This window comes from Kogia breviceps, chromosome 2, assembly GCF_026419965.1.
Source record: "Kogia breviceps isolate mKogBre1 chromosome 2, mKogBre1 haplotype 1, whole genome shotgun sequence".
In the NCBI taxonomy this organism is placed as follows: Eukaryota; Metazoa; Chordata; class Mammalia; order Artiodactyla; family Physeteridae; genus Kogia; species Kogia breviceps.
The window spans coordinates 143,712,067-143,733,917 of record NC_081311.1 but is presented as its reverse complement, the minus strand read 5'-3'; the positions used below and the strand labels follow the sequence as shown (position 1 = coordinate 143,733,917).

Below are 21,851 nucleotides of genomic sequence, written 5' to 3'. Positions count from 1 at the left end.
TCAATATCTTGTAAAAACCTATAATGGAAAAGAATCTGAAAAAGAATACATATACATGTATGTATAACTGAATCATTTTGCTGTATACCAGAAACTAACACAATATTGTAAATCAACTATACTTCAACATAATAAAAAACAAAAACAGACAAAAAAACCAGTTCTCACGTTCATTGTGCAAGATTCTTCTCCAAGCAATGAGGTCCCCACCGCCAATTTAACCGAAGTAGGTGAAAAGCTCTCCACTAACTTCAGAGAAGCCCACTGGAGTCGAGTTCATACCTTAAAAGTACACACTTCTTGTGGTGACACCAGAGTCACTGAGAGGAACTGTGAAAACAAGGTGTTAGAGGCAACCATGAGATGGGATAACATACTGGCCTTTCCTTCAATCCTAACAGCGCTGGTTGGCAGGCCCAGAACAGACAGAAATGGGGATGAGTCTCCTGTCTGGTCATCATGTTTATACCTTCAGGACTCTTCTGTTCTTTATCCACACAGTGCACCTAGCACATACACTCATTATGTGGAGGCAAAACACTAGACGCTCCCCAAACTTGCTGCTGAGCCCCACCCTCATGGGCTTAGGTGCTAGAGGGGAATCCAGGCCCGTCTCCTGGGGAGGGGTCAGGCTCGTTTACTCACCTGGCCCAGCCTGCCTTCTCTCTCTCCTTTGCCTGGAAGGGTTTGGGTCCTGTCCTCCCTGGTACCCAGGGAGTTCCTGTACCTGTTGGCTGGGCAGCAAGAGGCAGAGCGCTCCAGTGGCTCAGGGACACACTTGAGCCTGGAGCGTGGACTCCAATCAGTACGTGCCCATGGATAAACCCAAGCGCGAGCCTTGGCCCGGCCCTTTGCTGCACGTCTCACTCAATGCTTCAGCATCCCCAAGAGCTAGGCACAGTCACTGGTCCAATTTTAACAGAGGGAACAGTGAAACTTGGAACAGACAGGTGGCTGTCCAGGTCACATAGGCAGACCTTTCTCCAGGTTGGGGAGCCAGCACGGGAACCTGGCCGTCTGGTTCCTGCTGCACCGTGGCCCCAGGTGCAAGGCTCTTGGGGATGGGGGGAGGGCTGGAAAACAGAGTAGCAAAGCCTCCTGGGCAGGGGCGGGGGTGGGTGGGGCTGGAGAGCAGAGCAGCAAATCCTGAAGGGCGCTTACCCCGTGCAGACGCCACCCTAGATACTCGGCACAGATTATGTCATTTAACCACCACCTCGGCCCTGTGAGCCAGGGTTTTACAGATGACAAAAGAAGCACGGGGAGATTAAGGAACCTTCCCAAAGTGACCTAGAGAGTTAAGTGGTAGATATGTCAGTGCTTCTACGTTCTTGCTTCCTGAACTTTAACTTGAATATGAATCACCTGGGGACCTTGTTAAACTCACCAGGGCTGGTGTTGGGCCCCCAATTCTGCATTGCTAACAAGCTCCCCCCTGATGCTAATGCTGCTGGCTCACGGGTCAGTTTTATGCTATCTTGCCTTTTGGTAGTTCGGCTGCCTTTTTATCATCAATTAAACTTGTCCAAATGACTCAGGGTGTTAGCAATAACTTTAGCTGATTTTTATTGAGTGCTTACTCTATATCAGGCCCTGTATTAAGAGCTTTCTGTGGATTATCTCATTGATTAAAGGAAGTGGTGTCCCATTTGACACATGAGGAAACCGAGGTGCACAGTTTAAAGAACTTGCCCAAGGTCACAAAGCCAGTGAGTGGAGGTGCTGGTCCCATTTGTTCTTGCAGCGCACCTGGGAAGCAGGGAAAGAGGAGCACTGCTAGCTCATTCTATATATGGAGAGATTGTTCAATATTTTAAAGCAGGGCCTGGGATCCATCTGGTTCTCATAATACAAAATCCAATGCCTTGTCCCTCTCCCCCTCCCTAACCGTGAATAAAGAATTCCAGTAAGAGATTTCTTCCTTCAGACAGATCTGAAGGAGTCCTAAACCAAACCATTATCATCCACCCGGGACTTGAACGAACTTTCCTTGCTCAGCTGTCTCCATTTTCTTAAAAAGTCCATTATGCTGGTTAGAATCCCTGGAGGCCTGCAGCATCTCGGGGAAGTAATCAAAAGCCTCCAGAACTCCTGGAAAGGCCCTTCTATTGCAGACAAGGGTGCATTTTCCCAGAGTTACTTATTACCAGGGTTAATTGGCAGCAGTAGTGCCAGGTATGTCACGCCCAAGACCTGATGTAAACTTTCAGTGGCTTTATGCAAAAATCCACAGGACATGGTTGTTTTCCCTCCAGCCCCTCAGTGCTCAGCTCCTCTCCCCTCTGCTTTCAGGTACTGTGCCCCTCCCTCCCTTCTTTATTACACACACTCTTCTCCAAATTGCTTTCCAGAAAGGAGACTGGTGACTCCTTTCTAAATTGCATTCTAAACTGATGACTGATAATGTTTAAACAATTGTATCGGGACTTCTCTGGTGGCACAGTGGTTATGAATCCATCTGCCAATGCAGGGGTCACGGGTTCGATCCCTGGTCCGGGAAGATCCCACATGCCTTGGAGCAACTAAGCCCATGCGCCACAACTACTGAGCCTGCGCTCTAGAGCCTGCGAGCCACAACTACTGAGCCCACGTGCTGCAGCTACTGAAGCCTGCGTGCCTAGAGTCCGTGTTCCGCAACAAGAGAAGCCACCGCAATGAGAAGCCTGCGCACCACAACGAAGAGTAGCCCCAGCTCTCCACAACTAGAGAAAGCCTGCTCACAGCAACGAAGACCCAACGCAGCCAAAAAATAAATTTTAAAAAAATTGTATCAAGTATTGCAAGTGCTGGGAATGGGAATGGAGGACTTAGAGATTCAAACGATTCCTGCACTTGGGAAGTTTACAGTTTAGTAAGGGTAACAGATCCAGAAAGAATTTCAGTAGAAAGAGGTAACTTCTGAGATGTAGACATCTCAAGGGCACTATGGGAGCCCAGAGATCTTATCAAAGGAGATGTTATCACAGGTGAATTCTGAAGACTGGGCCAGAGGCAGCCAGTGGAAAGGCATTCCAAGCAAAAGGAACAACATGAGCCAAAGCACAGAGGCATGAAACAGCTCAGATGTGTGGGAGCAATGCTATATTTTGAGGCGTAAAACGTAAAGCAAGGAGTGCCCAAGGACAAGACTGGAAAGTAAAATAGAAGGAATGTCAAGGGGCTTGGACTTGCTTCTCTAGGCACTGGTTCTCAAATTGCGCCTCGGGGTTCATTGTGGAAGCCAAGCCTGGACAGACGTCTGAGCTCCCACCCTGCAGCTCCCCTGCCCTTGCACCAGGGCAGCTCGGCCTTGGCTGGCTTTATATGTTTGGTATTGTGCATAAAGAAAAAGTTCTGCTGTCAGAAGACATGTGCAACCACTGCTGTACCTGATGGGGCACCATCACAGAGGAACTCGGGGCTTCAGGGATTGGGGAGAGGCTGAACTGGGGGTTTCCTCCAGTTGGCAGATGGCCAAGGAGCTCTTTCTCTTTACAGGCCAGGAAGTGGCCATTTCATTTCCTAATTCAATTCTGTGATGAGTAAGGAAGTGAGAGCTGCTTCCTTCTTCCTGGCTGAAGGGAAGGCCAAGCTAGCTAGCCCAGCCTGCCCCACTGACCCCTCAGCCCTCACTGGCTCAGCGGCCACACTGGCCGCGTCAGCCCTGCGAGTCCAATCTCTCGAGTCCAGCCCACAGGGGCTTATCACTCCAGTGACCCTTGATACCAAGTTACGACTACGGCTTTGACAGGCCCCACCGTGCTGCCAGAACTGGACTTGCTGATGGAATCAATCCATTTGAAAGTCTTGCTGGGCCTCCCCATGACCACCGTGACTTACCTCATTGATGAATAGCCCACATAAGCCAGTCTTATCTTCCCCTCCTGCCAGAGGACCTGGCTCTTCCAGCGCTCCACACCAGCCTCCCTGGCCTGCCTGTCACTTGGTCAGGTCATGAATATTCTGGTTCTTTTATGTTCTCCACATAAACCAAGCCCTTCAGCCCCTAATCCTGACTGCTGCTCTGCAGGACACCCTCCCTGCAGGCTGCCTGGCTGGTAGCACCCCAGCCCCAGGAAGGCAGCCTCAGTAATTCATCCTCCAGCACCGCCTTCCAAGAGTGTTTACCAAGCCACCGCCAGACACTCACTGAGCCATGCGAAGCTGACTTTCTCCATGGGAAAGCATTAGTCCAGAGAGCAACAAACATTTTGAATGTGCATAGTATCAACACAAATGTTTGAGGGTGCAACTCCCCGCCATAGACTGATGATGACTTACAGATTATAATCAGGTGTTACTGTGATACTCCATTGTGTACATTATTAAACATACACAAAAATATAAATGAAAGTGAATGAGTTAGAGGTAAACAGTATTTTAAAGTGTTTTATTATTAATGGTACAAAATTTTTGCTCTCACTTTAGAAATGCAACAAAAATATTCTTTCTAAGAGGACTATAATTGAATGTTTCATTTTTTAAAAATTAATAGACTATTTTGAGAGGTAGTTTCAGATTTACAGAAAAATTGAGCAGAAAATACAAAGAGTTCCCATACACCCACTCAAAACCCTCCTCTCCCCAGTTTCCCAGATTAATAACAGCTCATATTAGTGTGGTACGTTTGTTATAAAACAATGAGCCAATATTGATATATATTATTATGTGTGTGTGTGTGTTTGTGTGTGTGTGTGTGTGTGTGTGTGTGTGTGTGTGTGTGTGGTACTTGGGCCTCTCACTGCCGTGGTCTCTCCCATTGCGGAGCACAGGCTCCGGATGTGCAGGCTCAGCGGCCATGGCTCACGGGCCCACCCGCTCCGCAGCATGTGGGATCTTCCCAACCCGTGTCCCCTGCATCAGCAGGCGGACTCCCAACCACTGCGCCACCAGGGAAGCCCGATATATATTATTATTAACTAAAGTCTGTAGTTGGCATTAGAGTTCACTCTTTGTGTGGTACATTTTATGGGCTTTGATGAATGCATAACGACACGATCCACCATGACAGTATTATACAGAGTAATTTCATTGCCCTAAAAATTCCCTGTGCTTCACCTATTCATCCCTTTTCCCTGCCCCCAGCCCCTGGCAACCATAGATCTTTTTAGTGCTCCATTATTTTTTACAACCTTGGTTTAACCCTTTGGGATAAAATTGGATTTGGAGGTCCAATTCCAAGTACACTACTTGCTTTTGAACCATGCAGCTGGCATAGCAGAAGAGGCCTCCCACCAGTTACCTGCTCCCGACGAGGAAGAGCAGCTCTGGGTGCACTTAGGAAATCGCAGTAATTTTTTCAGTCCCACTCACCTGTTATGTAAAGGTCTGTATTGAAATTCAGCTGGTAAATTTCTCTGTTCCCGGAAGTCAATAATTTATTCTTGAAAGGTTATTAGAATCTGATGCATTTTACAAGTTTAACAAAGGGCTCAGCTGTCCTCCTCTCTTCTACAATACGTTGATAGGAAGATTTTTAAGCAGATCTAAAATTCTCCAAGTTTTCAAAGTAAATCGATATAAGGGTTTTTATAGATAATAAACTTGATTTTTTTTTAAAGAAACAAAACCATAGGATGATGGAAATACTTCTAAATACCTCTTTTCAAAAATACTTTCTAGAGTACAAATTTCTTTTCAAAGGCTGTTTCTCTCACATCATTAAAATGTCATTTTACATTAAAGGGATAGATTAAGAGAACTTATTTTTTTCTAAACTATTAAATAGCACACTGCTAACGACCATTTATCATCACAAAAAAGAAGAGCAAATTTAGAACACTTGCCTTTTTTGAAAAAAAAGGAGTACACACACTTGAAGTTTTAAAAAGTTTTAGGTTTAGTAACATCTTTAAGTACTTTCACACAGATAATGTCTTCTCAAATTACAGATTTTCAGTCAACCCCATCTCATAGATTCTACTGTTAAATTTTATTATCACTATTTTGATATGTTTTATATTTTTACATATATTTAACTTTTGTAATTTAAAAAACCTACTGCAGAAATTTGAGTTCATCACTTGCCTGGGTCTGTGACACATTATCATTCTTCAAAATACCCTTGGGATATTTTAGCAAGTGCCCTCCTCACCTTTTAAAGGGTTGTCTTCCAGATCAATCTTTTTTTTTTTTTTTTTTTTTTTTTTTTTTTTGTGCTAGGCGGGCCTCTCACTGTTGTGGCCTCTCCTGTCGCGGAGCACACGCCCTGGACGCGCAGGCTCAGCGGCCATGGCTCACGGGCCCAGCCGCTCCGCAGCATGTGGGATCTTCCCGGACCGGGGCACGAACCCGTGTCCCCTACATCGGCAGGCAGACCCTCAACCACTGCGCCACCAGGGAAGCCCAGATCAATCATATTTTAACAGCATCTTCATAAGGTGTTTTTTTCTGAAGTGAATATCAATTTGCCACAATAAATAAACAAATTCAGCCTTCCCTGCCCCCTTCCAGCATCCTCCACTTCTGCAGGTGTATAGCATGGAATAACCATGCCAGCACGGCTACACTTCCACAGGGACTCCCTGTGAATGCTGAGACTGGGAAGAAAAAGGCCCACTCTGAGTCCTGGGGGTCACTCCACTTCCTGGTTATGGTATTAAGGGTCCCCTTCTCCCTGGTCCTCCAGCTGTGCCGCCTCCTCTCACTGAAGTTAGGCACCTGGATCCTTGTTACAGGAGGAGGACATTTGGAAAACCTTGTGCCTTTGGAAGCCCCTAAGGTCTTCGCAGGTACCTGCCCTGGCACCTGACCAATGGAGCAAGACTTAATCATCCATCAGAGTCATCAGAAGAAACGCCTTTCATGCCATTAAGTCCATTCCCCACATAAATAAAACCTACAGCCCACATGATCTTCCTGAGACACTCGGGACATGCCTGCCAGTTATGAGTTTCAATCCTTGTACCTTCCTCACTGCTCCTGTAGGGGCACCAGAAACCAGCAGTTGGATCAAACTCCTCTGGACTTGTGGTCCCTGCCACCACCCTTTCCTGCCCCCCTATGCTGGACACTGAGGATTAAAACTGCCTTTCAGTTCCTCTTTTATGTGAAGGGACATGATGTCAGGTCCCCGGGAAACATCGGTTAGTGAACAGCTGTGCCTGCCTGTGCTGGCCATTTTCCATTCCTCCCTCCAGTCCTGGGGGGCTGACCTGTGCAGACAGCATGGCGGGTTTCCTTGTCCTCTGGCTCCTCCTTCACGTGGTGGTGACTCAGGCAGGAGAGAAGTCAGGGTATTTATGCCTCCAGTCCCACCCCAGGGTCACCGTGGCTTGACACCATTCTTCATCTGAAGGTCACAACTCCTTCCAGCAGCCCCCTCTCAGAGCTGAAGCTACCCTCTCACATTCTGTCCCCTTCAGGCCTGGGGGCAGTAACGGCAGCGTCCCTTGTTCCTTTTCCTAAACATCTTTGTAAACAATTCCTTGATTAAGCTTTCCTATATTACCTCATTTGAGAAGATTTCTGTTTCCTGAGGGAAACTGCCTGCTCTACTGTTCAAACAGCAGCTGTGGTGTAAATGCCATTCTTTTGTTCTTGATGTGATGCTGGGTCAAATAGGAAAATGGGTGTGAGTAATGAACAAGGATGATAATGATAATAACAATAATAATGAACTTTTCTTGCGTGCTTGCTAAGAATCAGACACCATGTGTATTCTTTTACATGCACGAACTCATTTGAACCTCACAACACTTTCATGAGGAGAGTGGTAGGCAGTCTCTAATGACTCCAATGACCCCTGACTGCTAATCTTCACACTCTTGTACTACACCTTCACCCCAAGTGTAGGCTGGATTTAGTGACTTGCTTCTAATGGATAGAATATGGCAGAGCAACGAGATGTCCCTTTCAAGATCACAAAAAGACTGTGGTTTCCATCTTGGGGGCTGCCCATTGCTCACTTACTCTGAGGGAAAACAGTTGCCACGATGTGGGCTGACCTATGGAGACACCTATGTGGCAACGAACTAATGTGTTTAGCCAACAGCCAGTGAGTGAACTTGAAAGTGAATCCTCCTCCAATCAAGCCTTGAGATGATGGCATCCTTGCAAGAGACCCTGACCCAAAACACCCAGCTAAGCTGCACCCATATTTCTAACCTGTAGAAATTATGAGATAATATGTGTGTGTTGTTTTAAGTCATTAAGTTTTTTTTGTGAGATGCGGGCCTCTCACTGTTGTGGCCTCTCCCGTTGCGAAGCACAGGCTCCGGACGCGCAGGCTCAGCGGCCATGGCTCACGGGCCCACCCGCTCCGCGGCATGTGGGATCTTCCCGGACCGGGGCACGAACCCGTGTCCCCTGCATCGGCAGGCGGATTCTCAACCACTGCGCCACCAGGGAAGCCCAGTCATTAAGTTTTGAGGTAATTTGTTTCACGGCAACTGATAGCTAATACAAAGGGATGCCATTTTTATCCTCTCTTTAGAGATACAGAAACTAATGCTTAGCCACCTGCTCCAGCTCATGCAATTAGGAAATCAAAGAGTCAAGACAAAAAACCTGACAGAGAGTCCGTGCACTTAACCATTACACTTATGCCCTCCTGATGAAACAGTCTATGAAGGGAATTTAATTGTTTATAAGAATTAGCTATTTCCATTCTTCAATGTTGTCATTCAAAGTATAAATTGGTATCACGTTTTGGAGAGCAATTTGGCAGGATCTATCAAAAGGTGCAAACCCTTCCACCCTGCACCTCCACTTCTAGGATGCTAATTTACAGAAGGACACAGGTGTGTCGGCATTTAAGAGCATGAATCTTTATTGTGTATTTCTAAAAGGCAAATAACTGGAAGCAACATAAATGTCTGCTAATAGGGGATTTTGTTGGATTATGATTCATCTACAGTGAAAGACTACATAGCTATTAAAAAGAATGAAGTAGATTTATCTTTAGGGAAATGGAAAGATAAACCTATGTATCTACAGTAGGTAGGATTCTAGGATGGCCCCAAGATTTCTACTCCCGGCTACACACATATTTTCTCCAAGTTGTTCAATCAAGCACTAATATAGATGCTGCTGTAAAGGGATTTTGTAGATGTACTTAAAGCCCTAAATTAGTTGAGTCTAAGATAGGGAGATTGTGCTCAATAGACCTAATGTAATCAGCTGAACTTTTAAAAAGGATTGAGCTTTTCCTTCAGTGTAAAAGACACTGAAAGTGTGAGAGGGATTCAATGTGAGGGAATTCTCCATTGCTGGCTTTGAAGATGGAGGAAGCTAGAATGCAGGTGGCCTCTAGGAGCTGAGAGCAGCCACTTGGTGACAGCCAGTAAGTAAATGGGTACCCTAGTCCTATTACCATAAGGAACTTAATTCTGCTAATAATGATTTGAATGAGCTTGGAGGTGGATTTTCCCCAAAGCCTGCAGAGAAGTACTCAGCCCTGGCTGAAACCTTGATTTCAGCCTGTGATGCCTTGAACAGAAAACCCAGTCATGCCATGTCCAGACTTCTAACCTACAGAACCATGAAATAATAAATGGATGTTGTTTTAAGCTGCTAAATTTATGGAAGTTTGTTATATAGCAACAGAAAAACAATGCAATCGATTATTTACTGGGAAAAGAAAGGCAAATTACAGAAGAAAATGTGTAGTATGACCCCATTTATTTGGCTTTTCATAAATATTTGTTGATTTTTTTAAAAAAAATTAAGGCTATATAGGAAAAATATATGGAGAAGAATATATATCCTACTCTTACAGTGGTTTTCTCTGGAGAATGGGATTGCAGGAGTCTTTAGCCTTCTATACCTATGCTTATGGAATACCTGAATTATTTAGAATGAGAATATATTTTTAATAAGGAAAGAAGATGATTAAATTTGCTATCTTGGACTAAGGTTTAAATTCATCACATTCAATTCTTACTGTCTGAAGTTTTTTTGGAATAAGGTATGGTACTAAGTACACCCTGATTCTCTGCAGCATCCCTTGACCTAGCCTGGTGCTCTTATCCCACATAACATTTTATGTTCTCCCTGAATTAAGTCAGAAGAGAGAACCCAAATCACTTGTCAGTATAGAGCCTTTAACCAGATATACCTGAACCCCAATAAGTCTGTTCAAAGATCAATAAGTTTTCTTCTTTTGCTATTTGGCACCAAGGAATCTGGATGCTAGTCAATTCAGGTCATTCGCACCAGCAGAAGCTCAGAGGTGGAACAAACACAAGAAGTAGGGTCAAGAGACAGTATGCATAGTAGTTAGAGTCAGGGCATTGCTGTCAAAATAATCTGGATTCTGATGTTCACAAGTTGAGTCATCTTGGGCAGGTTGCCTAAGTTCTTTAAGTCACAGTTTCCTCATCTGTAAAATGGCGACAAATACCTATTCAGTTAATTTGCCTTGAGAATTAAATGAGATACTATACGTAAAAGGACCTAGCTTGGGCTTCCCTGGTGGCGCAGTGGTTGAGAGTCCGCCTGCCGATTCAGGGGACATGCGTTCGTGCCCCAGTCCGGGAGGATCCCGCATGCCGTGGAGCGGCTGGGCCTGTGGGCCATGGCCGCTGAGCCTGTGCGTCCGGAGCCTGTGCTCTGCAGCGGGAGAGTCCACAGCAGTGAGAGCCCTGCGTACTGCAAAAAAAAAAAAGGACCTAGCTTAATGCTTGGTATATTCATTCATCCAGTGGTCATGAGTACTAGAAATGTGCCAGGTGTTGGAAGTACTATGGTGAACCAGTTGCCTTCACATGCCCCTCCCCACAAAGGGGACTACTGTCTTGGGGGAGGGGACAGGCATTTAAAAAGTAATTGCAATAAACAAATAATTGTTATAAGAGGGGAAGTTCTAAAACACCACAGGCCTAGTTTAGAGGTTAGGGTGAGTCCCAAAATGGTAGCTCTGAAATGGTAAGCACATATATGTCATTAATAATATTGGGTTCTGATAAATTTGTCTTAATTTTGCCAGTCTCAATGTCCTTCTATCTCCCTCCCTTTTCCTTCTTTCCCAAGATCATTATAATATTTCTAGCCTAACTTTGCCTTCAAGCAGCATTCAAGAAGTCATTTTTTTCTTCATTCATTTCAAAGTGCCCCTGACTGCAGAGGTTTAGCATAATACCTTTGCCTGGTGCCTGGTACTAACTTCATTCTTTTTAAAAAAAATAAATTTATTTATTTTTATTTTTGGCTGCATTGGGTCTTCATCGTTGCACATGGGCTTTTTCTACTTGTAGCAAGTGGGGGCCACTCTTCATTGCGGTGCATGGGCTTCTCATTGCTGTGGCTTCTCTTGTTGCAGAGCATGGGCTCTAGGAGTGCGGGCTCAATAGTTGTGGCTCACAGGCTCTAGAGCACAGGCTCAGGAGTTGTGGCACACGGGCTTAGTTGCTCTGTGGCACGTGGGATCTTCCTGGACCAGGGCTTGAACCCGTGTCCCCTGAATTGGCAGGCGGATTCTTAACCACTGTGCCACCAGGGAAGTCCCCAAACTTCATTCTTCATTTCGTATCTTTTTTTTTTCCCCCTCTTCGGCCAAGCTTTGTGGCTTGTGGGATCTTAGTACCCCAACCAGGGATGGAACCCCAGACCTCAGCAGTGAAAGCGCGGAGTCCTAACCACTGGACCACCAGGGAATTCCCTCAGTATCTTAATTTTAAGGTATAATTTAACATCACGCAAGGGAAGAAGGTATCTGTTGTCGAATTTTAGGTTTTGATCTTTTTAAGATGAAAATTTTAAATTTTCAACTTGAAATTATTTGAAACTTACAACTAAGTTGTGAAAATAGGAAAATTGTTTCCACGTACCCTTCACTCAGCTTTCCTAAATGTTAACATCTAACATAACCATAGCACACTAATGGAAACTAGAAAATTGCTACTGATAAAACACTACTCAGGTTTTGAGCTTATTGAGAGAAATGCTGTCTGAGGACAGAGAGCCAGGGCACTCTGGACAACAGATCACTGACTTTATGGGTGACTTAAAACAGCAGACAATTCAGAATACCATTAATTTTTGGCTTCCAATGGTGAAATAATGGGAATGGACATATATTTTATCTTCCTAATTTTCTTTTTTGTGTACGAATGCAAAATCTATATGGATTCTTGAAAGACACACACTCAAGAGAGTTCTTATCTCAACCAATATTTAATCAATTCCTTAAAAGTTGCCAGGAGCTCTACTGGGCTTTAGGGAATTAAAGATAAGTAAAAATTCCTGTTCCACTTGCCTGCGGCTACTCTGCTCATCTTTAGAGGGATTATCACATTTAATCCTCACAACAATCCTAAGAGGTAAGAGCTATTGTTATCCCTATTTGACTGAAGCAAAAATTGAGGCTTAAAGGGCGGATAGGAGCCAGCTCCTGGATTTAACTTCCATGATACACAGTGGTAAGTGCTACTGACTTTTTTTTCAAGTCTGGAATAATGTACTGATACATGAAATCAATGGTCTTCATTTTATATAAAACATAGCAAGCATATACATATCACTAAAGAAATGGTTGAAAAAGAAAAGCTTCGAATGATGAAATACATAATGAACCTTTAAAAGATGGGTACGCTTAGGGACAAATTTTGTCACTGGGAAGTTTATCCATGTTACCAACCTCTTTCCCAGAAGAATTATTGTATCTGTTAAGAGCATGTCAGGGTACAAGTGTGCACATGGGAACTGTAATAGGAGCAGACAGCCTAGTCAAGGATGAACCACCTTTTCAGCCTAGGACATCAATTCTGAAGTGCCTATGTTCCCACTTTTTCTGCTTTTATTTAAGGGGATACCCAGCCTTGATATTTTAACAATATGATTAAATGGTTATTATATCGACTGTAACTTGTTCTTTTCAAATGCACACGTTCTAACATCTGTGTCGTCTTAGTGAGTATTAACTTTTCTTTGGAGCCTGGAGACGGCGGCTTTCAGAGCCGGTCAGTAACAGCTCCGGCAACAGAGTGGAGCCTCGGCTTTCTCCAAATGTTTGCTGTTGATGCCACCGTATTTGAGGATGTGGGTGGCTGATGACAAATCCATGCCCACTAGGAGCAAAACCATTCAATCCCAGCCGATTCTTGGTGCTGGTGGTAGGGGGAGGGGGAGGGGTGGCCATCTTTACACGAGAGGAGTAGCAGTGCTGTCCCCACGCAGCGTTCAGGAAGACAGATGTGGATGGACCCTGGGCCTCTGTGGGCGCCACTCCATTTAAAAATTCATTTTTAAGATGAATTTCTATTTAAGATGTCTCAAAGCAGGCCCCTTCTTTTGAGAACAGAGAAGGCGATGAGAAAAGGCTCTCACTCGGGGTTGGGGGGGTAATCCCGGCAGCGGGAAGCTGGAGAGCTTGCAGTCCTTGGGGGAAAGGGCCCTCGGCTGGACACCCCTTCCAGTTCCCGCTCCTCTGCAAACACAGGGGAGGGAGACGGAGCGACACACGAGCCCCAGACTCCTAACCGCCCCACTACTGCCACGCTCCTCCAGGGTCCCGAGGCCGCGAGGCGCAGAACCTCGGCACCAGGCAACGCGGGCGCGGCACGCAGACAGGAGGGCTAAGGGCCGACAGCTGCCTCGCCGCTCGTCCACATGTGGCAGGGCCGCAGGGGGGTGGGGACCGGGAGCCGAGGGGGAGGGTTTACATCCCAGCGAAGTTCCCGGATGGTCGCAGCCTCCCGGCGCTGAGCACTTTTCCTGCCCGGCTGCTCAGCCCTGCGGACTGGGGAGAAGTTTCCCAGAAAAAAATGCCCGGCGCGCCGCGAGGCCCTGGAGCCCCACGGAGCCGCTGCACGGTAAGGGACGCGCCGCCGCCGCCACCGAGGGCGCGAACGGGTTCCGGGGACTCAGGGCAACGCCCGTGGAGACCCTCGCAGCCGCCGGGGACCCCGGGGAGGGGCTGGGCGGCGCGGCGCGCCCCGGCGCCGGGTGGGCGCGGGCGGGGGCCGAGGGGACGTCGGGGCTGCGTCCGCTGCGGGCGGGGGCGCGGGCGCGTGGTCTCTTGGGGGGCTCGACTCGGGCCCGGCGGCTCGCGCGTCCTGCCGGCTGGCCGGCGGGCGGGGGAAGAAGGGGCCGCGGACCGATGGGCTCCGGACGCGGGCGCCTCTGGGGCTGGGCGCGCTGCTTGGCTCCGCCGAGCCTGGGGCCGCCCGGGGGGCTCGGCCCCGCTCGCGCTGTGGGTACCCGTGGCAGGGGCTTCGCGGGGATGCGCTGGGGTGCGTCTTCCCCCTTGCTCCCCATCCCCAGCGCCGGCGGATGCGGACTTTCGGGCATCCCCGGGGCCAGTTCCTGCTCTGGAGCCGCTTCGCTTTCTTCGCTGGGGAATTGTACCCATCCCGCAACTCGGCTTCCCAAACTCGCCTCCCGCCGGGTGCCCCAGGCTGCTGCTCGCGCAGTGGGCGGTGTAGACGCGCGCGTTCGATGTGTGCAGTGACCTTAGAGGACTTATAGTCCCCGTCAGCGCTTTTCTCCCGGGGCCTCTCCCGAACTTTCCGGACAGCTTCACTTCAGTCTCATTCCCTCTACATTTTTTTTTAAAAAAAGAACCGTTAAGGAAAGTTGCAAGGGTAAGAGAAACCAGCTGACCCAGTCAGGGGGACTCAAATCTTCAACTCGTGGTTAGACTTGGAACTCTTTGAGATGAACAAAGGGTGCGTCTGCGAGGGGCCCAGCCTGGCCAGGTCCTCTGGTCCTGCTCAATCCCGGAGGAAAACGTATTCCTTCCTGGGCCACGGGCTCCTGACTTTATCTCAGTTCTCTGGGAAGCCTCTCAGGTTGTCAGCAGTGACTGGATGGACTTGGTACCTTTTTCTGAAAATTGCGTGTCACTGTTGTCCCCTGCATGGTCACTGGACCCCACCCCCAATCGCTGGCCGTGGGTAAACCCAGGCTTTAGGCGGTGCAACCGCGGAGCCCCTGGACAGAGTCCCGCCCTAGGTGGGTTTTCTTTTGCCAGTTTCCCAAGGCAATTCCAAAACGATACTGCAGCTTCATTTTGAGTCACTGGCATATTTTTTCCTCCTCAAAAAAATGCCTTTTTCTCTAGCGGGTAAAATAACTCCGAAGAATTTTCCTTTTCAGTTTGTGTAAAATACCTTTTGACTTCTGGAGGTGAGAGATCCTGCATAGACCATCAGTATTTGCATCTTAATCCCTCTTTACAGTGCTTACAACTCTGCCTTCACTCTTGCTGTGTATCTTTACCTGCCTGACATCCCCACAAGGTTGAGTTTCTCAGGGACCAAATCTGCCGCCACCTGTAGGAGCCCATTACCTGTTGAGTGGAATTGTGCAGACTAGACTCTGCAGATGTTATTAAAACATTTTACTATCATCTTCTTCCTTGGGACCTACCCAACCTCTGCCATAATTTTGGCTCCCTGAGCAGCACGTAGATTCTTAGGTTTGTGTGATGTAGAACAGAGAGGTTTGTAAGCAAGGTAAAATCAGATTCTGGTATGTTTAGAGACAATGAGATTACTTCCAGGTGGAGAGATTCATGCCTTCTTTCATTTGTTCATTTCAGCAATCAAGTGTCTACTGTGTGTTCAACCACTTTCTGGCCCCTTAGGCATATCATGCATATTGTGTACCTTGAGCCTCACTTATCTCATCCAAGAAATGGGGTTGATAACCTTTGCTCTTCCTCCGTCTCTTCGTGTGAGGATCAGGTGGGATAATGGCGTGTGAAACAGCAAAAAGCAAAAAAGCAGCACAGCACAAGGCATTGGAGGGCCACGCAGACACAAGAGCAATAAAGGGCTGAAGTGGTGGGACAGGGGCAGTGAGGAGAAGGTGGAATGTCTTTACTTTTTAAACACACTGTCTTAGTTGGTCTGGCCAGGGATGAGCCCGCTTTTGTGGGAAGTATTTGTTACTGGGTCTGTGTCACTGTCTTAGATATTTCAGGGTGTTCCTCCCTACGGTTGTAATTTTAGGAACATACGTGGTTTTTACAGTGCACATCAGGAGAACAGAATTAAAGAAAAGTGCCTTTTGTTGTAGTTGCTGTAACCCCTTCAGTTTTAAGCATCTGTTATTTGGGATTGTGTCTCCCAGAGCCGTCATCTTCCGGAAGCCTGCCCTCCTGTGAGGTCTACCAAATTCCTAATGATTTTCATACAGAGGTTTCTCTGCCACTGTGACGCAGCAACCCACAGTTATGTTGCAGTGCTGGACGGTTTGGTAGGCCTTGTGAATAGCCAGGACCCACGTATGGATCGGCTCATACTTGAAATCAAGCAACCTGCTCATTTGGCATTGAGGGTTCCTTTTAGGGGTCACTGTTGTGCCCTGTGCCGGGGTAGAAGGGGAGACCTAGCTCAGCAGGAGATGGGGTTTGGTCCCTGAATGCTTACCTTCTGGTAGAGAGGAGACATGGTTTTGAACAGCAGGAATGCAGGGTAGAATGTGGTAAATAAGATGAAAAAAAGGTACAGAGCAAATACAGGGAATTTAGAGGAGAGTGAAATTACTTCCAGCTGGAGCGAGTCAGTCTTCCCTCATTTGTCTGTCTAACAAGTATTTACTAAGTGTCTTCCATGTGCCGGGCATGGGACGATTCATAGGCACATGTACATTGTGTTCCATCTTCCCTGCTCCAATTGAGGAACAGTTCAGTTTCCTCCTCCCTGGGAGAAATGAATACTTCCTTATGGGCCTCATTGCCCAGCCCAACATTTATCAATTGTTCTCACCTTGCAGGGATTACAGTCAGGTTAAAATAATTAACTCTGTTTCTTTTATACTTTGAAGTAATAAAAACTCAGAGGCTCACCATATTCCCCAGAATACCTTCAGTTAGTTGAGTAATGCTATCTACCTAACACGCTTTAACCAGTATTGAAGTATGCTGGTCCTTAGTCATGGGTGTGACTTAAAAAGACTTGATTCTGTAAGGCTGAGGGGAGGCCCAGGAATCCATTTTTGAACCCCCCCAGGTGGTACTGATGTACTACCACTTGCAGAGTCCCTAAAGGTAAAACCATGAGTCAGGAGGTCAGGCAGATCTTCCATTCCCAGCTCTGTCTTCCACATGTTCTGTGACTTCTGTTTCTTTATCTTTAAAATCAGAGTACTGTAACCACCTGTGCCTACGGGGTTGTTCTGAGGGTCGGATAAAGTCATGGATGTGAATCACTTGGCACATTATCCAGGACAGTGCTACTGCTAGGTATTTGTGGGCCATTATTATTTTTCTTCAGCTAAGACAGCAAAAGAGATGATTTATTGTACACATATTACATTCAGCCACAGCTGAGAACAGAACTAGTCCAGAATGTCACAAGTCCAGGGCAAAGGACTGAAAGGGACCGTTTTGATACCAGCAAGATGGGTCTCTCAGAGGTGGTCGAGGCCATCAGAATGGCCATAAATGTTCCAGATCCACTGAGACAAGTTCTAGACAGTTGGCATGCAGTCTGACGACTTGTACCAGCGTGCCTGGCCTCTGGCTTCGCTTGTCTCTGCTCCGTGGCTTCCATGGGTGTACGAGTTTACTTGTACCTCTTTACTTGGACCGTCTTTCTCCTTTTGCGCTTCAGCCTGCGCCATTGCTTTTTCCTCCACCACCACCTCCTCTGCTTCTCCCCAAACTGTCCTTCCTCTCCCAACAGCTCTTGGGCACCCTTGAGAACCCAGTGATCCAGAACGATGGCGGCCTTCCCTTGCCATGTCTACTCCCACAATCTCCAGTTCTTGCAGCCGCAGCTCACTGGCAGGGACTGCTCACCTTTGCTCTCATGGCGCGGAGGTTTCTCGGAAGATGGCGCCAAGGCCGAGACTGGGGGTCATTGTTATTATCAGTGTTAATTTGCACAAAACACTGTGTAGGTATTCTTCTTTCCATATGGAAATAAAAAAAGAGCCTAAACATAGGAACTGCTTTGTATATAAATTAACACATAATAATCCCTCAGCTGTCCGTAGCTATTGAGCATTTCACACTGATCACCTCGTGTATTCTCTTAATAGCTGAGGAGGAGGGATGTCGCCGAGGAGAACATCAGTATGCGGGGGGGGGGGGGGGGGGGGGGGGTGCGGCTACCAGCCTGTGGTATCTGCTTAGCCAGTTAGGCTACTCTGTTGAGACGACCAGGGCAGATAAAGGGCCAGGGGGAGAAAGATGTGCTACTTTCCTGTCCCTCTGGCACCAGGAAGTGCTGGGGTAACATGTTGTGGTAGTTACACATCTGTGTGACTACCCTCATCTGTGTGGGGTGACCAGGGGGACTGCCTGTCCCAGGCCAAGCTGCTTTGGTCACAGGTATAACACCCACGCCCACCGGATGGGAGCAGCACTGCTCTTGTGTTCTCTGGCGGCCAGGAGTCAAGAAACATTGACCGATTCCTGGGGAGCCTGCTCAGCATTGCAGGCTTCAGGTCAGGCATCCATACTTGGTGAGAAGTCAAAAATAATTGACTTTGCTAATACTCAATAAAAGAAGAACGTAGCTAAAATAAACAGGCAAAACAACCACCTACAATTTTCATTAGTTTAGAAGCTTCAGAAACATGGTTCATGTTGTAAAACCATGTTGCTGTGATGTTATACAAGTAGTCATCCCTTGGTATCTGAGGGGCATTGGCCCAGGACCCCCTGTGGATACCAAAATCTGCAGATGTGGAGGGCTGACTATAACATTTTAGCATTGCCTACTAGGGATATATTGTTTCTCTTCTAATAAGCCATCTTTCCATTGTAACTCAATATCTTCCTTTTAATTTCCTTTTATTGCTTAGTTATATTAATTTAAGTGAATCAAGGGCTTCCCTGGTGGCGCAGTGGTTGTGAGTCCGCCTGCCGATGCAGGGGACGCGGGTTCGTGCCCCGGCCCGGGAAGATCCCACATGCCACGGAGCGGCTGGGCCCGTGAGCCATGGCCGCTGGGCCTGCGCGTCCGGAGCCTGTGCTCCGCAACGGGAGAGGCCACAGCAGTGAGAGGCCCGCATACCGCAAAAAAAAAAAAAAAAAAAAAAAAAAAAAGATAAGTGAATCAAATTTTCAAAGCTTTCTGTGATCTGGCCCAAGCTTTACAAAATCTCTCCTTCCTTTCCTTCCTTCCTTCCTTCCTCCCTCCCTCCGTCCCTCCCTTCCTCCCTCTTTCCTGTCCTTTCTTTCTTTAACATTACCACTTACTATGTGTCATTTAATTGAATCATTTAATAGTCACACAGCCCCGTGAGGTAGATTCTATACATGTATGTGGAGCCTGAGATTGAGAGAAGTTTGATAACTTGCCCAAGGTCACACAGCTAGTGATGGAACTAGTATTCAAGCCTCGGGCAGTCTGATTCCAAACTCTGCACTTTTAACCCTTAACTTCACCTTCTGCTGTATTATACACCACTCTTCATGCTGTGGACTCCAGCCAAAGATTCTTTTCCATTCCCATCTGTATGCCTCTGCTTTGCATTTCTTCTCTTGACACTGCCCTTCTCCTCACTTGTATGTTGAATCCCGTAGATTCTTCATATTGGCCCCAAGTACTTGTTGAGAAGAACAATAGACTTTGTTAATACTCAATAAGAGAAGAATACAGCTAAAATAATTAGGAGACATAATCACCTACAAATTTTGTTAGTTCAGTGGCTTCGATGAACATGGTTCACATTGTAAAAACATGCTTCTTAAGAAAAGTAGAAATGCCATCTTCTTCTGAAGCCGATTTCTCCCTCTTCTTAGTAAATTCTCATTGCTGTCTGTTTGGGCCTCACCTGTGGCTCGGAATCCACTCTATTCCGTATTGGAGTCACTTGCATGTGTTTTTTTTCTCCCTCATTAGATTGTAAACTCTTTGAAGGAAATAACTTAATTTTTTTTTTTTTTACATTCTCTCAGAAACAGTAGGTTCTTGTATAGTAGGTTCTCAATTAATGTTTGTTGAATGGCAGTTTATTTCCACCACTCTGGTTGTAACATTTGAGGTGAGTGAATTTTTCACGAAGGCAAAGTAGATTTTGATGTTGGCTTCTGAAGATGCTGGGAAACAAGTTTCATCCTAAGAGTGATTTCATCCTAAGAGTGATTTCATCCTTCACCATGATTGATATGTATAATACATTACTTTTTATCACATACATAATTATCTTTAAATGCTGTTTATCTTTATTTCTTCCAAATTGAAAAATAACAATGATCCTAATAATAAAAGAATGGGATTTTGTGTTCTTGTGGGGAATGTGGAAATTATTATTGTGGAACCTAAGAAGTAACATTTTTCTGATCTAATACCTGTATGTGGTTCACTTCCACATTAGTGAGTGTTCAGGCTCTCCCACCCACGGATTTCCCATCTTTTTCTTTTAGCTAAGAGGTGATGTACAACTTGAGAAAGGAGTTTAAGCAAAATTGAAGGACGCTAGCCTCTCCCCAGACTGCCACAGACTCCTTTGTATTTGGAGGATAAATATTCCTCTTAGGTAAGAGGTGTCTGCAGGAGGAAGTAAATGGTGAATAAAATGGAAAATTGAGGGCCAAATAGTTTGCTTGGCCAGAGGAGTCAATTACGATTTAAAATAAAAATTAATTTTACATATGTTCTATTTTTCTTACATAGGCAATACACATCTATATATGTTTATATATATATACACACATTTACATTATTTAAATATATTTTTTCTCTCATAGGCAATACTTGGTTACTTTAAATACTGAATATGTAATGTATACACCTTACCTCATTGTAATAGCTAAACACAGTTTGATTACATTCCTCCTATTCTCCCTCCTCCACCCCACATGTTTGAGACTGGGTTATTTGCACTTCGCTTGCCTGATAGTTTTAGCATTTCTTGGATATATTGCTACTATGTTCTTAATAGTTGGATGGCATTCTGCTGTCGGGGTGGATATATTTTCCTGTTCAATGACCATCTTTTCATCTGTTAGCTCTTGCTAATGATGCCCAGACAACTAGTCCATCGGGTCAAGTCAGACAACTAACCAATTCAGTGACAGCATCAATATAATCATTTAGTTGGCTTACACAGACCAAATGGGCAGTTGGTTGAATTTCTTGCTTTTCAACCACTTGTGTGTCACCCAGCCCATTTCTGAAACTTCCCAAGCATTTTTCTATAGACGTATGCAGGAGATTAGGTCTGTTGACGGAAGAATTTCGGCCTGGGAGGGACCAAGAAAGAAATCTGGCCACATCTTCGATGCAATTTTGAAGTGTTGAACATGTTATCAAATAATATTTCAGGAAACTCCGAGACTATTTTCTGCCCTAGGCAGGATAGATTTTGAAAGCAGAGAACCTTTAGACCTTGGAGAAGATCTTGAGAAAACATGTACCCTAGCTATTTTTTTTAAAAAATGTGAACAGTGAGATCAGTGTCTTCATCACAATAGACTTGTGTTATGGGGATGGATATTTAAGTAGTGGAGACAGATCAGCCAGAGATAAAAGGGGAAGAAATGGGTATTCTTGAGCAGGCTCATGTAATGTAAGGGGCACATGTATGTGCCGCAGGAGGGACTTTCAGGAAGGACCAGAGTGATGGATTGAGAGAAAAGGGTGGGGGCAGGGAGAATAAAACAAGACAAAACCAGTTATCTTTCCCAGGCCCCAGAAGGCAGGCTGGGGGACACTAAGACAAGTTTTCAGATGGTACTGAAATTTCTAATTCAATTTTTGAGAGCCTAGAAAAAGGCAAAGTAGTTGAAGTCTTTTAAAAAATCTTTAAAAAGTAGTAATTTACTTTAGCAGTGCCTATTCTTATGTATTAGAGCTAGAATTAGATTGCTGCACATGGTTTAAAATTTAACCCAAAGCATGAGTTTAAATAATCCCAGATTTTGTGAGTAAAATTCCACATTATTCTTTTCCCTAGAGTTTTAGCACTGTTTAAAAAAAAAGCCTCACATGTTGTTTGAGACAAAATAAAAAATTAGATCATTGTTAAAATTA

The 21,851-nt window shown here is 45.8% G+C and overlaps 1 protein-coding gene across 3 annotated transcripts in view; it reads left to right on the top strand.

Annotated features, from left to right (window-relative positions):
- The first annotated feature begins 13,577 nt into the window (after window positions 1–13,577).
- Window positions 13,578–21,851, top strand: part of WIPF1 (WAS/WASL interacting protein family member 1) — a 125,940-nt gene continuing 117,666 nt past the window's right edge. Inside the window, exon 1 of one of the 3 annotated variants that reach the window (XM_059055514.2) lies at window positions 13,578–13,730. The gene's annotated coding sequence lies outside the window, so the exon portion shown is untranslated. The remainder of the gene's footprint in view (window positions 13,731–21,851) is intronic. The other 2 variants (XM_067026324.1, XM_059055516.2) reach the window with 2 other exon arrangements.